General features: G+C 41.2%; 1 protein-coding gene and 1 long non-coding RNA gene across 2 annotated transcripts in view; one reads left to right on the top strand and one right to left on the bottom strand.

Annotated features, from left to right (window-relative positions):
• The window catches only part of RSRC1 (arginine and serine rich coiled-coil 1), a 106,781-nt gene that overhangs the window by 7,817 nt on the left and 81,817 nt on the right, over window positions 1–17,147 (top strand). The gene's annotated exons all lie outside the window — the stretch shown is intronic.
• Window positions 4,820–5,752, bottom strand: LOC113949218. The gene is made up of 2 exons (XR_003528382.1): window positions 5,523–5,752; window positions 4,820–5,022 (listed from the first exon to the last, which is right to left on the bottom strand). It is a non-coding gene; the product is annotated as an uncharacterized LOC113949218 (long non-coding RNA).

Below are 17,147 nucleotides of genomic sequence, written 5' to 3'. Positions count from 1 at the left end.
ATTTTCGTGAATTCCAGGTGGAATTTTCGTGAATTCCAGGTGGAATTCCTTATTTTCTTTGCCTGGGGTGGGACAACTTCTTTCCATGTGACTTTTACAGGTAGATACTGAAGGAAACACCTGTAAATAACTGCTAAAATAACTCAGGCAGCCCCTTGAGTTCCTGCAGTGAGCAGTGTGGCACCCACTGGAATATTCCTGTGGATCCCCAACTTCTGCATTGCCAGGGGAGGGAGGGAAAGCTCCTGCCCCACAGGAGAGCAGCAGTTTGGGATGCAGCAGGAAAGGGAAGATCATCTCTGTCCCCCCTGGATTTGTAACATTCCCCTTGCACCTTCCCAGTATTATCACCTTTAGGTCATTTCAAATTTAATTTAATTTATTATGGGTCTGACCTTAGAAAACAAGCTTCTTATTGGGAGTTAAGATCCATCATGTGGTGTCTTTAAATCCCTGGAGTTGTTTTTGGTGTCAGTCATGCAGGTGGCACAAATTCTGTATCCTGTAATGTCTTTTCCCTCCACAGTCTCCTGTCAAATTAAGATTTAAGTTGGTTTTTCAAGGTAATGAAGGTGTTGTTAAAAGTCTATGTGGCTGCAATGCATTTTTTTTTTAAATAACTTTATTATTAAAGTGATATTTAACTTTAATAGGTGTTTTATTTGAGTGAATGATCTACGGATCTCCAACAGTGTAAAACACTGAAATATTTCCAATTTTAATTGGGAAAGTTGGATTTTTATAATGTCACATTCAAAAAGATTTTAAATGAGTTTTATTTGTAACCTAAACCATTTTTTGTACTTTATTTGAGAAGAAAACCTGTGCATTTATAACTATTTTATTTTAGAAGCAGTTTATAGGGTCAAAAAAGTGGGGCTTCCTGGTGATGCTTGTGCTGCATTTGAGAAGATAAGGAAACTTGTGCATTTATAACTATTTTATCTGAAATGTATTTTTTTGAGTCAAAGAAATGGGTCTTCCTGGTAGTGTTTGTGCTATGTTTGAGAAGAAAACTTGTGCATTTATAAGTATTTTGTTTTAGAAGCTGTTTTTATAGTGGGGCTTCCTGGTGATGTTTGCACCTGATTAGAGAGGAGGAGAAAACTTCTGCATTTGTAACTCAAATTATTTGGGATGCAGTTTTTAGAGTCGTAAAAATGGGGCTTCTTGGTAACGTTCGTGCTTTGTTTGAGAAGGAAACCTGTGCCTTTGTAAGTATTTTGTTTTAGAAGCAGGTTTTTGTTTTTTTTTTTAGAGTGGGAAAAAAAGTGGGGCTTCCTGGTAATGCCATAAATTCCGAGCTGTCCTCCAGCGAGGCAGCACGATGCAAATACGACTTAATAAGATCACAAACTGAATTTGGGCGAAACAAGCGAGATTTTACATTAAATTAGGAATTTTTAAAACCGATTTAGTTTGTTTTACTGAGCATTTGCTTAATAACATTTCGCCTCCTCGCAATCTTTATTTTTAAAGCCAATAATCCGCCCGTGGAAGCGCCGGCACAGCCCGGGCGGGGAAATTGGAAGCAACAGCTCCCTCTCTGCATCCACCCCGGCGAGGGGAAGGAATATTTGAGCTCCACAGGAATTTAATAAATCATCCCATTTCCTAATTTGATCATATTAGATGCTGATGTGGAAGGAGCATTGCGAATAGCAGCTCCTCATTAATATACATCAGGCTGGGGAAGGGGGGGGAGCGGGGGGTGCCGGTGCAGGGATGTCACAGCTCCCCTTCCCGACTTTCCTAAGTGGAACAGGTTGATGTGATCCCGGGTGTGATTTGTCACTGTCTTGCTAAAATGGTTTGGGTCGAGTTATGGAGTCCAGAGAGCTGGTGGCTGATAAATCAAACGGGGATTGAGTGGACAGGAGGCAGTGATTGATACCGTGACAGGATATGAGGACAGGAATCTCCATCCGAGCACGCACGATATTGAATATGAGGAGGAAAATGGCCCTGGAGTATGGATATTATTCAAGGAAATGAGAATAATAATATCAGCTGGAAATTATTGCTGGCTGAAGATTAGGAGAGTTCTTATTAGAATATTGTGCTTCTCTGGGATGGGGAAGCTCAGCCCTCGTGTAATTCCCGGGTGGATGGAGCCGGGTTAATATTTTTGGAGTTTTTGCTGTGATTGTTCTTGCAAGTTAATCATATATATATATGTAATCATATAGAAAATACTCTGCATCAGAGCTCATAGCACAGATCTTCTAATTCACCGAGCTTTAAATAGAATTAACCCCCAAATGTTACCCTGTATTCCTTGATTTCCTACAATCCTGTGATTACAGAGTATCCCACTCTAATTGCCTTTAAATATGCAAGTTTGCTTTATTGTCTGCCAAGTGTTTTTGGCTTTTTGCTTCATGTTAAACACCAAACTGCTGCTTTGTAATACCTTTAATGCGGTTCAGCTTAAAAACTGACCCAAACTCCCCAAGTACATCTATAGATAGTGAAGGAGAGGAAATTGTAAGTGTAAAATAACCTGCCTGTAGCCCTGCTGCCTTTGGAGTGTCGCTGAAGGAGCTGTTTGATCAGTGTACAGGGGTGTTTTCCCCAGTGTGTGTGTGTGGATACACATTTACCTCTTATTTCTTTACCATCCTTCCAGCCTAATTAATTTAATATTGAAATGTGTGCAGTTGTTGCAGTCCAGGGGCAGGGACCTGCTTCTTTGGGGCGACTTTGGGATAAACTTGGTTTTGAGCTGGAAAAGCAGCTTGTGGAGTGAAGCTGCCACTACCCAACAATGTAAACTAGAATTAACTGAGGCTCAACCCTCACAGCTTGGCAGAATTCTTTGTGTTTAGCAGTTAGAATTTGTAGTCTTTAAGAACAGTGCAATGGGAAAGGGGCCATTAAATAAATCATAGTAAAATCCCACCGACCTCTCCTTTGGTCTTTAAGAATTTCCTTTTTTAATATCTTCTTATCTGTTGCTATTGTATATTTTAGTGGAAGGTCAGTGTTGCACAGTGAAATGTTAACACTTTTTAAAGATATTATCATTGAGTGCTTTTGTATTTGTGTTACTTGAAATGGGTCTCTCTTCAGTTAATCTCTCTTTTCTCCATATTATTTTAGAGGGGTATTAATGTGTCAGAGTCTTTCCAAATTAAAACCTGGCTTATCAGCTGATAAAAACTGTTGGATCAAGACCATGATCTATGCTAAGTTGTATTCAAAATACAGGTTTTACTTACAGGCTGTAATGGAATGGCTCAATATAGTTGTGTAAAATTAGAAAGCTGATCTTAAGGATGTCGTGAAGAAAGACTTAATGTCAGTCTGATGCAGATGTCTGATTTAAAGTTGATTAAAACTGATTAAAGTTGTTCCAGGTGAGAGTAGAAGTCCTGCTGTGGGACTGAGTGTCAGCACAGGTGATGTTCCAGGGGAAGGGAAGGGAATGAAGGGAAGGTTTTCTGGCCTGACCATCCCACAGCCATCACACAGCGTGGGTTGGTTTGTCTGCTGGGGAGGAGGTGGAAGGGAAATTTGAGGAACAGCAGCAGGACTGGGACAGGGACTGGGACAAACACGTCCCTTTCTCTGCTGGAAGAAACAAGAACTGACCAGACAACTGCAAAGAACGAGGTTGGGCACACGTAGAGAAGCTCTTAAAACTCTTAATCTATAAAAAGACTTTGAAAAGACCTCTTTTGGAAAGGGATCCAAGAATTTTTCAAGGAGAAGCAGACAGGAGTCCTATCAAAAATCAAACAATGCTATTTAATCAGCATATTGCTTTGGAAATTCCAACCCAAGCCATTCCATGCTTCAAGGATTGCTTATTTTTTTTTACCTAGTTGTAGCTACTGGAGCCTCTATTCCTTTAAAGTATTGGTCTGCTCCTTAGGATATTTTTTACTCCTGTCCTTGCTACACAAATGAACACATTCATGTACAACCAGCTGTACAGACCCACATGATTATGCAAGGAATCAGTGTAAATATTACATATTTGTCTTTCTTCTTACTGGTGGGAAAGTTGGAAGCCTCTGGTCGATTAGAATGTGTATTTAATTTATATTAATATATATTTAATTAAGATACTGTAGCATTTCCCCTATGAAACTTCAAATAAAATGAAATTCAGATCGCTGAGTTTGCTCATGTGATCTTTAGTTTTTCTGTGGTTGGTAGCATCAGATCATGTTTGTTTTCCCCCATTATGTCAAAACCTGCAGTTTTATTTGGGCTCCCGCTGAGTTCCAGGTTGTTTCACCAACAGTCTCTAAAAATCCAGTTTTCAGTTGCAATAATTGACTTTTTCCAAGTGGAACCGAGCAGTTTGTGTCCCTGGCTGTCCTGGGAAGCCATGGAGGTGAAGCACTGGAGATGTCCTGGAGCACCAGCCCCCCCAGGAGCACATTCCCAGCCCTAATTGACCGCTTGGGGAAATCAAACTTCCCAAGGCAGTGCCGAGGGCCCTCCAGTTATCAGTGAGGGCACAGAGCTGCCAGGGACAGGGCCTTTGATGCCTTTCATTGGGATAAAACAAAAACCAGCCTTAAAAAAAAGCTGTGAATGCATAAGTGCTGTTCATTTAGGCTGAGCCTCGAGCCTCATTACACAGAAACTTGGTTTCTGAGCGGTCCAGGTGTTGTGGGCACAGAAGATGTTTGGAGTAGAGCTGCTTATTTTTGTAAACCCTCTTATTTCTCCCTTTGGAAAAGGTGGATGTGCAAGCTGGTTTGTTTGAACACTTCAGTTTTCTGTTTGGGAAAGGCACTCAAGAATGTGATCCCTTAGTGGAGGATTGGTTTTGATTTCAGCATCTCTCCATTCTGAACCATCATGTATTTTAACTGTTTTCTTTAATCCTCTTTTTCTTTCCTCCCAGAACTCTGGCCATGAAATAGAATCTGTTTTCTTGCTGCAGAGCTCGTGTTTCTCGAGCAGCTCTGCAAACCAATACAGAGCAGATGTCTTAGGATGCTTTGGGAATCTTAGACCTTCACTCTCTGCTGGGTAAATTGTTGCTCTTCCCAGAGATGGTTTCTAGGAGTGAAAGAGTGAAATCAGAGTGATTTGAAGAGAATTGAAGGAGTTAAATCAAAATATGAGCATCAATGTATTGATGTTATTGATATGATACTAATATATAAACTATATTATGATATAGTTTATGTATTAAGTGTATTAAAATATTATATATCATAATGTACCATAATATATATTATGTATAATGCATAATATTAATACACAACTAATATAACAATATCATTAATATAGTTATGTTGTCACATAGCTATTATTTACTTATATGTACATATTATTATATTTATACTATTATCAGTATTATTGATATATGAAAATAATAGAATTTAGTAGTAAAAATTTACTGGTTCCTCTATTCCCATCTTTCATTCTTTTTAATTCTAATAACACATGGCAGTAACAGAATCTAGTTCAAGATGCTGGCAAAAAACCTGTATTTCTGCTGAAAAAAGTGGTTTACTCTATTTTTTTTCTGTGGAACTCATCAGAATGTAAAGAACCTGAGCAAGAGAAACAGTTGTGCTGTAGAAGAAGAACACAAGGAGCTGTCAATCCCATGTGTTCCAAGACATCAGCCTGAATGTTGTTGGATGTGGTGAAGTCCATCCCTGAGGTTGTGGGTGCTGGAGTGAGATGATGTCACAGCCCTGATGCAGCTTTGGGGGGGGAGTGATCCAGGAAGGGCCTGCAGTGATAGAAGGGGAATGGCTTTAAACTGGCAAAGAGGGGGTTTAGGTGGGATATTGGGAAGAAATTCCTGCCTGTGAGGGGCTGGAGTGGATTTCCCAGAGAAGCTGTGGCTGCTCCATCCCTGGGAGTGTCCAAGGCCAGGTTGGACAGGGCTTGGAGCAACCTGGGCTAGTGGAAGGTGTCCCTGCCCATGGCAGGGGTGGGACTGGATGGGCTTTCAATTCCCTTCCCACCCAACCCATCCTGTGATTCCATGATTCTCTATAAACCACCACCTGTGCCCTGGAGTTCTTTGCTCCCTTTGGTCCAGGATTTCAGCCTTTGCTCCATAGCAGGACCTGGCTGTGTGTGAGCAGGACAGTCCCTGCTGCACTCAGGGCTTTTGGTACCTTTCAAACAAATTGTATCCCAGAAACATCAATTGTCCTTCAAGATCCAGGTGGGCAGCTTCTAATTGTGGTGGTATCATGGCCAGAGTGAGCTTTGGGAGTGGGTTCATGCCAGATAAAGCTGAATAAAACTGGGATACTGTGACTCTTCCCTGACTGTCCCTTTCATCCTTTGGTGCTGGTTCTCCCACATCTGAACTTTGAGACACTTGGAGTTTTCCAGTTTCCAAGGAAAGACACTGAGTCTCCCAAAAATCCAAGAGCCAGAATGTGAAGAGCTGATAACACTTCATCTGGTCCTAATCCAGGTTTATTGGCATCAAACTTTGGCAAAGCTGCACTTGACTTCAGTGATTCCAGATTTTACTGAGGTGTGATGTTACAGGAAGAAAAGGTTATCAAAAAAAATGGAGATAATTTCAGGCACATGTCGAGTTTTTGTCTTTTTGCTGCTAAGATAGGATTTGAGTAACTATGTGAGCAAAAAAATTGATGCTAAATATGTGATCACATTAGGAAAAATGGGAAAACTTGTATTTCTTTGCACGTTATATAACTGGAGAGAGATTTATTTAAATATAATGTCTATGTAAAACAATTAAAATCTAGGAGAAGATGGGAATTTAACATCTATGCCGTAATTTTAAGCATAACTGACATATTTTGGTTGCATTCCTGTAGATTTTTTTTTTTTAATACAGAATTTTTAAGTTTTCTGCAAATATTTATATGCAAACCTCCAAAGTCCTGTGAAACATATGCTTTCAATCTGGAGTTGATTATCCATAAATATTCCTTTAAGAGAGTCTCCAGTTGTGGCTTTCATTGGGTCGTATCATCTCCTAGTAATGCAAAGTGAAAATCTCTCAATGAATTGAAAGGTTTAGATTATGCTCAGCCGAAATAATGATTTAAATTTTTGTTGTAATTCTGTGCCGCTGATTTATATCCTGGAAGTGAAGGCAAGGGCAGCAGTGTGGTTTTATTATTTTAAATTATTCATATACTCTTAGATATCTATTTTTCTTCTCTAGTTTTTGCTTCTCCTCTGTGAAAACATGCAGGGATGAGCTGCATTGTGATAGAATTTAAATTAATCTGTGTCTTAGCACTGAAAATCTGTTCCCAGTCCATATCAAAAAGATTTGCTAAAAGTTTGCCTGTTAAAGCTCTGAGCTTCTTGATTGGAGAACGGGGAAAAAAACCCGAGAAACCCCTTTTCCTATTTTTCTCCTATATAGTCTTCTTGAAGTTCTTCCAAATTAGATTTTAAATGCCAATTAGGAGGTTGAATATACTAAAATAAAAGCAAATACAACCAAAATGGCCTCACCTTATGGCTAGTTAGGCTTCCTCTCTCAAAAGCGGCACCTTTGCTCTGAGCGTGGCTTTGAGAGAGAGATCCAGCCTAATGAACACATTAATTAGAACCATAACTATTTATAAGATAATTAGAAACGAAGCCCGGTAAACTGGGCCTTTTTCCTGCAATTAATGGAGGATTAATTACTGGAGGTAATGAAGTGGATTTTTTTTTTTTTTTTTTGCAATGCGGGGAGGTGAAGTACAGAGCTGTGCAGAGGCTTTGTGAGCGCCGCATAATTATCGCGGGGCCGTTTGAGCGGGGCCCGGCTGAGAGCGCTAATCAGCGCCGTTGCATCATTATGGATGCACTTAAAAAGCCTCCCCACCAAAATCACTGCCTAATTATTTCTAATTGGCAGGAGTCTGTGTAGTCATTGAGCTGTTTGTAGCCATTTTAAGGTTCATTTAACTATCCTCGGGGCCATGTGATAGATATGGGTTGGGGGGGGGGGGGAAAAAGCCGCCGCTCCGCGCCCGGCCTCGGCTGGCGCCGTTAATCAGGTTTGGTGGGCTCGGGTTTGAAATGCATTTGCTCATGCAGAGGTCAAAACCCGAAGTAGTCCAAGCAAAGTTTGGCTTTTTGAAGCCACTTGACTGCATTCATTAGCAATTAGTAAAATAATTGCGTCTGTCGCTATATTTGGATTTCCACGCGACTCGGGGCTCTTTCATCACCGGCCCTTCTTGTGGCATATTAGCTTCCCTGGAAAGCAAATATTCTTCCAACAGACCCTTTTAGCAACTTCAGTGCGGTGGCATATGTTCAGATCCACTCCTTTCTTCACTCATTTGTTCCCTTAAACAGCGCCCAACGTTTCAACGTGAGCGTCTCGTTTGCTCCCGATTGATTTCCCAGTGGAAGTTTCTACCCAAGGACAACATTTTGGGGCTTTTAAGGGTGTCTCTGAGGAATTAGTCATGAGGCATTAAGAGAGTAGTCAAATCTGTGACGTTTCCCCGAGTTTGGCAGTTAGGAGCATCTATTTCCAAGATGTTGACAGCTCTGGATATCCAAGGAATCTGTGTAAGAATCCCGGTTGTCTAAAAACTCCTCCTTGGGTTGGGGCACTGCCACCATCAATAATGTTGTGCCGCTCGTTCCAAAATGCCCCTTTTGGAGATGTTGTAATTAGGGTGGAGTTGCTTTATCTCCTGCTGTCAGGTTTAACGTGACATCCCATTAGGAAAGTGTCTGGGAAAGTTCTCCGGGAGCGTGTGGGCCTGGTGGGTGTAATCAGGACCATGTGGGGGGTGTTGTGAGCCTACACGAGCCACTCACACAGCTCAAGAGGACACTGCTGAGCAAATTGGAGGCTAATAAAATACAGGGCAGCCTGGCTGTTTTTGCCACAAAAAAATGTGGTTCTGGTAATTTAATATTAATACAGAACCCGAACAGTTATTCTTTAAACTTATGGTTAAAGTACGAGGTTGACTGAAAATAGTTACTCAGTAAAAACCAACAAAAGTGTCATTTATTAGTGAAATGTTAGCCCAAATAAGAGATATTAGTGCAAATAAGAGAATGGTAATACCCTGATTGCCTGTGGTTAATCAGCCCACCCTTATGTTAAATTATGACAGGAAAGTGCCAGCCAGGACTCGAGCTCTTCGTGCTCTTGGCAGCATCAAGGAGAATCCAAAAGAGAACTTGAGGCCCAAGGACTTGGAGTTGGATTAGTAGCAGGAACCAATAGGTGTGAAGGAGAAAGAAAGCTGGGGAGACATGAAAAATTCATACCAGTAAACCAAGTGTCTGCTCACGGTGTCACCGTGGGCAGGGGGACATCAGGGACTCCTGGAGAGGCACTGGGAGGTGCCAGAGAGGTGACAGGCAAGTTTTCCCTGTTCATTGTGTTGTTAATTTAATATATGTTACACCTTTCCATCCTGCAATCTCCTCATGTTCCCGTTCCCTCCCCTCCAACATCCCCATGGGGGTGTCAAACCTCTGGGAGTCGGGATGTGACTCTTGGGAAGAGAACTGGGGAAGGCTTGGAGTGACTCACAGGTAGTGGGTTATTTTGGGAATTCCTTTTTGGAAATCATGTGGATAATATTCTCAGTGCTGGAAGTAATAGAGTTTCCATTTTAATTCCAGCCCCCAGGTTTGGGAGTGGAGCTGAGTGTGGTACAGGAGTGATGCTGCTCTGTCATTATTTCCTGGGTTTGGGAGGTTCCTTTGTATTTTAAACAAAAAAAACAAAGCTTGGAAGAAAATTCCACGAGAGTCTTTGTTAAACAAAGGCATAGGTATGTAAAAATCATATTCTAATTGCTCTTTTTACCCATTTAAATTGGGACTAACACCAATTAGTTTGTGCTCAGCATCATCAGTTGATCACAACAGTCATAACACATTTTAAAGGGTAATAATCAAGTAGTTTTGTTGCTTTATTTATTTTTCAACAATCCAAATTTTCTTGTTTCTCTTTCTGGTATGTTTTATTTTATAGTATTTTATGTAACAGTTGCAGGTTCTATAATGAAAATACTGCTGGGTGGTTTTTTTTGAATACTAAGTGAAATTTTCAGAGTTTCTTCTCTCCCTTTCCTTGGAGTTTTTAATTAGTCATTAGAGTTGAGGTTTGGGAGGGACAGAGGAGGGTTAGAGGTGATAACTCCCAGTAAAGCAGATTTTTGGGGCTGATAAACCTGGCAGCTCCATATTCCTCATCAGTCTTCGGGAATGAAGCTGTTCAATATTCATTCAGGAGAATATTAAAACCAGACCAGACTTCCCTCTATCTGCCTTGTGTTTGGAAAATACAGAATATTACAGCAAGATGCATCTAACCTGCATGTAAATTAGAAAATTATCGGTGCATTTATAGAATGTGCACTGGAAAATAGGAAAATATCCAAACTGTTTATGATGTGTCTTCAAAAGGTTTTGAGTGTACAATGTGATAGTTTTGCACTTTTTTTGTGTGTTTTTAAAGCCTTTTTATGAGTGAGTTTTTCAGACCCTTGATCCTATAGTCAAGTTACAGCAATTTTCATGAAAGATGTTAAGTTTGTTTTGGTTTTTAGCTTGGGAAAAACAAGGTGAGATTCTAAAAGTCTCTCTGTGTTCTTTGTACAACTTCTGTGGTGAAAATTATAAGTGGAATACCTCAAACCTCTTTCATCTCCTGAAATTTACACCTGAACTGTTTGGTTATCACTGAATTAATGAAAAAAATTGCCACTTTTCTTAATTGTGAACACAGGAATGGTTTGATTTGTTATCAGTCAAGTAAAAGCAGACACACAGCTTTTCATTTAAGTGTCATTTTAGGTCATGGTGTGAATCGAGTCAGTCCCAGTCTTCTACATTAGGTATTTATTTCTAAGGACAAGCAATGCCTTAATCTTGTCTGTAAGCAGGGGTTTTTTTTGCTTTTTAAATGGTGCTGTGACTTGAAGAATGAGAAATATTCTGATTTTTCCCCTGTTGTTTCAGTTTTGGGTCCATGCTGGTGGTACCTCCCTGTTTGAGTGCCTCATATAGACACTGATGGTGCTGTTCTGCTCCAGGGTGGTTTTTTGGGGGGTATTTTTACAGGTTTTAAACATTTTAAGCATCTGTTTAGGTAATTCCCCTCAGTCTAATCTCAATCTGTGGATATAAATATACACAAATATCACAGTGTCCTGAAGCTCAAACCATCACTGAGGCCTCAGTTTGAGGGGTTTTACCACCACAAAACCTAAAATCCTGCTCTTGTCCCAGGCAGACAGAGGAGCAGCATTTTCCTGTCACTGATTTGAGCCGAGGCACGAGGGAAGTGGAACATTTCAACCTCCAAACCTCTCCTTTCTGCTCCTCAACATTTCACCACAATATCAGAGGTGTTGTCAAATTTACAACAAATAATTGCCTGGGCAGTGATTCCATCTGGACAATGGATCTGACCCTTTCTCAGGGCTCTGTGATACATCCAGATCCTCCTGTCGTGGCAGATGCAGAGTCACCAGAGAGGAATATTTGGTGTATTTATTTAGAGTCCTCAAAGGAAGCTGGACCTTTGTTTTCCCAAATAGCTTCCAGCTGTATCAAGGATGGAATAACTACTTGTGTGTGTATAAATTCATTACAAAGTCTGATGGATTCATTTGCTAATAGAATTTGTTACTTTATTCTCTCATGAAGAATTCAAGTTTTCCTCCCTTTTTTTTTTTTTTTTTGAAGGACGTAAAAAAAGATGTAAAATGTCTTTCCTACAGGATTATACAACTTAAACTTTCCTACAGCTCATATTTTTTCTGGTTGCTTTTTCTTCAGACTAAGCAGTGGCAGTTCTGGAATTTGGTTGGGAGAGGAAGGAGTTTCTTGGTGGCATCTTTGTGTGGCAAATCAACAACTGTTTTGCTCTTGCCTCGTGGTCAAGTGGGTTCAGCACTCCCGGATGAGCAGGAGACAAGTTGGATGTTCCCAACTGATTTGAGCTTTTTTTGTTTTGCTGTCAGATTATTGGAATATATTTACTTCTCTTATCAACCTGAACTTTGGGGTTATATGGTAGTTTATATGTAGTATACCTGCAGATGGATATTGAATACATTTATGTAGGTGAGTATGTGATTTTATGCCCTTGAACTCTAGAACTTCCAGACAACTTTGGATGAAGAAGGACAGGGAATCAGAGGGGTGGCTTTTCACTTAATTTATTTAATAACCAGGACAATGTACTATCTTCTGTTTCTTTGTTATTTTATCCCCTGAAGTTTATTACAATTAAATTCCATTCTTTTCTGCCCAGCCATGACATGGTTACAGGGATGCAGGGTTAGAAAAAAAGGCCTGTTTTTGAGGCAGACTCTAAGAACACGTGAGAGAAATTCATGTCATGTGAAACCAGGTGTGTTCTGGCAGTGATGGTCCTAATTTGGGGCGAAATGTTAGCAAAGAGAGGCAATTTGAGTCCTCCCACAGATCAGCCCTGGAAATGAACAGTGCAACGTGTTTCCCTCATGAGGATGAGGCTGAAGATCCTCAGATCCTTTGGAGCAGTTGTATCCAGGGCAGTTGGTGACCTCTGTAAGCTAAATCATGGAATCCCAGACTGGTTTGGGTTGGAAGGGACCTTAAAGCTCATCTCATTCCACCCCCTGCCATGGGCAGGGACACCTTCCACTGTCCCAGGTTGCTCCAAGTCCTCTCCAACCTGGCCTTGGACACTTCCAGGTATCCAGGGGCAGCCACAGCTTCTCTGGGCACCCTGTGCCAGGGCCTCCCCACTCTCCCAGGAGGAATTTCTGGTTTCTAAAGGAATGCGGTGGGGAGAGAATCCCCTCCTGCCTTCGCTGATGGAGTGAAGTTCCCAATTCCAGCAGATTGGTGGGAGCTGTTCTCCCAGCTATTCTCCCATCCCAAATCCCAACCAGTATTGCCCTTGCTTTGGCCACAACTGCTCCCACAGTCCTGCCTCTGCATCACAAACCCATTGAAATATCATGCCTGGAGTTTTCCACCCAGTTCTTGACCTGCTGTGGGTTTTCCAGCTCTTTGGTGGCAGCGTGGTCGAGCTGAGCCAGAGTCACGGGTGTTGTCAGCACTGCGTGTGGAGCCTTTCCAAAGGCTCTCTGTAGGATAGTCAAGGTGTTGTGGCAGAGGAGGCACCTTCATCTTCCTGGGCAGTCAGGTGAGGTGGCCCAGGAGGTTTGGATCTGGAGAACTCCATTTGTGACAAACCAACTGCTGGAGAACAAGCAGAAGCTCCAGTGGTGTCCCCCCTCAGTTCTCCTCTCCGGCTGCATCCTGAGCTCTTTGGGCCAACTTTCCAGTAACTGTTGCTTTTCCAAGCTCCACCTCACAGGGGTTTTACCTCCTCCCATGTTTGGCTATGGAATTCACAGAATTTAGAGGTGCAGAATTGTTTGTTGCTGGGCTGAGTTGGTGGCTGTGTCTGGTGAATCCATTTTCTCAGCTCTGCAAACGGGGCTCTTGGTTGCCCTGGGGGTTGTATTTGCTTTATCCTGCTTTTCCCTGGCACCTGGGATGATATTTTTTTAAATCTTAAATATTCCTTTATTCTGAAATGTGTTTTTTCGCTTACCAACTGTCCAAACTGCTGGATTGAAACAAATTTTTTCCTCTTAGCACCAGTCTCCTTTCAGGCTTAAACTCTGACTCTGCTGCTGCCTAGTTTTGTTTTCACTCTCTTTATATTTAACAATAAATAACCCCCCTCCATATTATCTATATTTAACTCCCTCAACTACATGCATTTTCAAATTGCAGACATGTTTTATAGATGTACCATATTCCCATTAAATATATATATAGTATTAATAATTTATCTGCCCTGAACAACTGCAATTGATATTTGAAATTATTTTACCTTTCCAATAGCTTGTACATGATATTTTTTTTTCCTGGTGGTGAAGTTGAGTTAAACAAGAAACTTTCTCTTAATATGCTTTGAAAGAGAACATGGCATTTTTCTGCAGTTCCTTGTGTGTTTGCACTCTGTCTTTATTACCAAGGTGAATGTCCAGGTTTGATGCAGAGCAGTTGTGTCTCGTTGTTCTGGCCCAGACTTTGGATTTATGGCTCAAGTATTAATTTGTTGGGTTTGTTTGTGGCTATTGAGCCAATAATAATCTAATTAGGATTGTGGCAGGTGAGAGACACGTAGAAGAATTCCAGGGGAGGACTTGACATGTCAGGAACGTTCGTTGCAGTGGGGGTTGCTGTTTGCCAACAAAATAGATTATTTTTTCATAAACTGTCCTTCACTGGAAGAACTCAAAGAGAAGAAAACAAGCACTGTCTTGTTTTTGGCCTCTAACTCCTCTTTCCTTTCAAAAAGCCTCTCGGTGACTCTTTTCCAGTTGTAGGGTTTTGCACAGATTAGATTGGCCCTCTCAGATATAGTTCAGAGCTTTAGTGCAACATAATTGGGGAAATACTAAACGCCACTGACCTCATTTCCTTCAGAACAATGAAAATTAATAGTTGCACGTTTTATTAGGCTGATATTCCAGATGTAGTGTACATTTAATTAAGTGTAGTTTCCTTTTGCTTATGGTATGTGTCTCTGCTTTCTGTCGCAAATTCTTTCTAGTTTTACAGTTTTCCACATGTTTTCTTTCACCGTTTATGATTTTTTTCAAAGCAGAGCTGGGAGGATTTAAATCACTTTAGCATGCAGCAAAACAGTTCCCATTCAAACAATAAACGCCATTTTAAAAAGCCTTTAGATCTTCTGGCACTTCATAAATATAAATGTATAAAAACATTATGCAGTTGTAGTGCCCACCTGCTAATTAAATGCAGATTTCCTCAAACTTGTTTTAAAATCCGCTTATTTGTTTCAACTCTGTCTCTGCTCGGGATACATATGGCCCTTGTGAAACTAATTACGCTTATGGAGCAGCTGGGAAATTTAGTGCAACTAATTTTATCCAATATTTTACATTTTAATTGATTACCTGTGAAGAAATTAGCAAATTAACACTTATTGTGCAGTCGCTGAATGGGCTTTTATGGAGCCTTTCAGTTTTTTTACAAGCGGCCCAAGTGTCGATGGAGTAAAAGCCCTTTCCTAGGGCTGGAGATGGGGAAGGGACGGGGGAGCCCGGATTATCCGGGGTGGGAATTTCGGGATCCTGAGCCATGCCAAGCATCTGTGTGTTCTGCAGCTCGGACATGAAAAGCAGATTGGAAAGTAATGGCTTTTCACAGAATTTTGGGAACATATGGGCTTATCTGGATCTAAGGGCTCTTTGAAGATCTTTGAACTTGACTAAATGACTTAACCTTTGGCTTGGTGGGTGGGTGTTGGTGGGTGTCACTTTGGGGGAAGGGGGGGGTCCCTGCTGCAAATTTACTCTCCAGCTTCATTTTTCTTCTTTCTCTCTGGTAGTTCTATAATTTGAACGTTTTGGGACTTGCTGTAATAGGACTAATCGTGATTCTTGTTATTTTTCAACAGTAATAAAATAGGAAATCTTTCTTCTCTGTCAGATCTGTGGACTTTTGTTCTTGTTTAGTGATGAATTAGTGACACAGATGACTCTCTGTAGCTCCATTTGATCAAGTTTTATCTTTATTTCCTGTTCTGTAGATCTTGCAAGATACTTTAATAGGAATTAAAAGGGGGCTTAGAGAAGGGGGGAGAGGGATTTCACAAGGGCATGGAGGGATAGGACAAGGGGGAGTGGGCTGGAGCTGAAGGAGGGGAGGTTTAGATGCGATACTGGGAAGGAATTCCTGGCTGTGAGGGTGGGGAGGGCCTAGCACGAGTTGCCCAGAGAATCTGTGGCTGCCCCAATCCCTGGAAGTGTCCAAGGCCAGGTTGGAAAGAACCTTAAAGCCCATCCAGTGCCACCCCTGCCATGGGCAGGGACACCTCCCACCAGCCCAGGTTGCTCCGAGCCCCATCCAGCCTGGCCTTGGACACTCCCAGGGATGGGGCAAAGTCAGGGGTAATTTGATCTGCTGGACGAGTGTTAACAGTGGGACCAATAATTGGGGCTGTGGTGCTGCAAGGTGGCAGCTGCTGAGGGAAACCTGAGCCCAGGTTTGACCTCTGGGCCTGGGCTGGAAAGCTCCTGGCAGGAATAGGGACATTAACCCCCATGTGCTGGACAAATTCCAGGCTCAGGAACAACATTCTGCCCCATTGTAATTTATGGCTTCATCTGGAGGCAGGATTTGCTTTTGCTCAGCCTATTGTTGAGTTTTATTAAACAGTTGTTGCTTTTGAACCGGAGTGATTTTTTTGTGTGTGTGATTTGGCTTTTAAAGGCCTTGGGAGTTTTGCATTCCAAGAGGTGCTAAAGACATTTTTTGATGCTGTTTTAAAAATTGTCCTTCCCCCCTATCCTCTTGTTTTTCCATGAGGTGCCATCAGAACTTCTATAGGATTGTGAAATCCCAGCACGGTTTGGGTTGGAAGGACCTTAAAGCCCATCCAGTTCCACCCCCTGCCATGGACAGGGACACCTTCCACAGAGGTTGTTCAGATGTTCATTGGAATAAAAACTAACCCAAACTTGACTGACCGTTTTCCCAAATACTCCTTTTCTGCTCATGTAGCATGGAAAAGGTGTACTGATCCACGATAAATTATTAAATAACATTTAGAAACTCTTCCAAAAGAAATTCAGGAGTAATGAAAAGGGTTTTTCAGATACATCTAGAAACAATCCTAATACTTCTTGATTTTTTTTCCATGAAGTTTATCAGGAACAACAGAAATTTATCCCAGAGGAATGGATAACATGGTTGAGAATGGAGTGTCCTGTGTCCATGTAGGAACTCAACTGAGAAACCCAAGTTACAAGTCGTGGTAACCAAACCCCAAAGAGATGCACAAACCCCTGCACCTGTGGGCAGTTTCTTGCATTATTTGGCCTCCAGAGTTGGAATATTTTTATATTTATATAGTATTTTATATATATCTATATAATATTATATATATATTTATATAATATATATAATTTTATATTTTCTAAGTTGACCAAGTCCAGCCATCAGGAGGTTGGTTTGGACCCGTCACTTCAGGTTTTTCTGGGTCTTGTTGGAACAAAACAGTGATAATGGATTTAATATGTAAATGCACAGTAGCAGCTGTTAATTCTTTATTTTCCAAGCTGAACTGATTAGAACTCAAGAATTTAAAGTTTAATATTCCAAGAAAAATTCCCTTCCCCAAACCTTCCCTTCCCCAAACCTTCCCTTCCCCAAAC

Source organism: Corapipo altera, unplaced genomic scaffold, assembly GCF_003945725.1.
Source record: "Corapipo altera isolate COAL_440 unplaced genomic scaffold, ASM394572v1 113, whole genome shotgun sequence".
In the NCBI taxonomy this organism is placed as follows: domain Eukaryota; kingdom Metazoa; phylum Chordata; class Aves; order Passeriformes; family Pipridae; genus Corapipo; species Corapipo altera.
The sequence above is the reverse complement of the archived record's forward strand: the minus strand, read 5'-3'. Positions and strand labels throughout refer to the sequence as shown.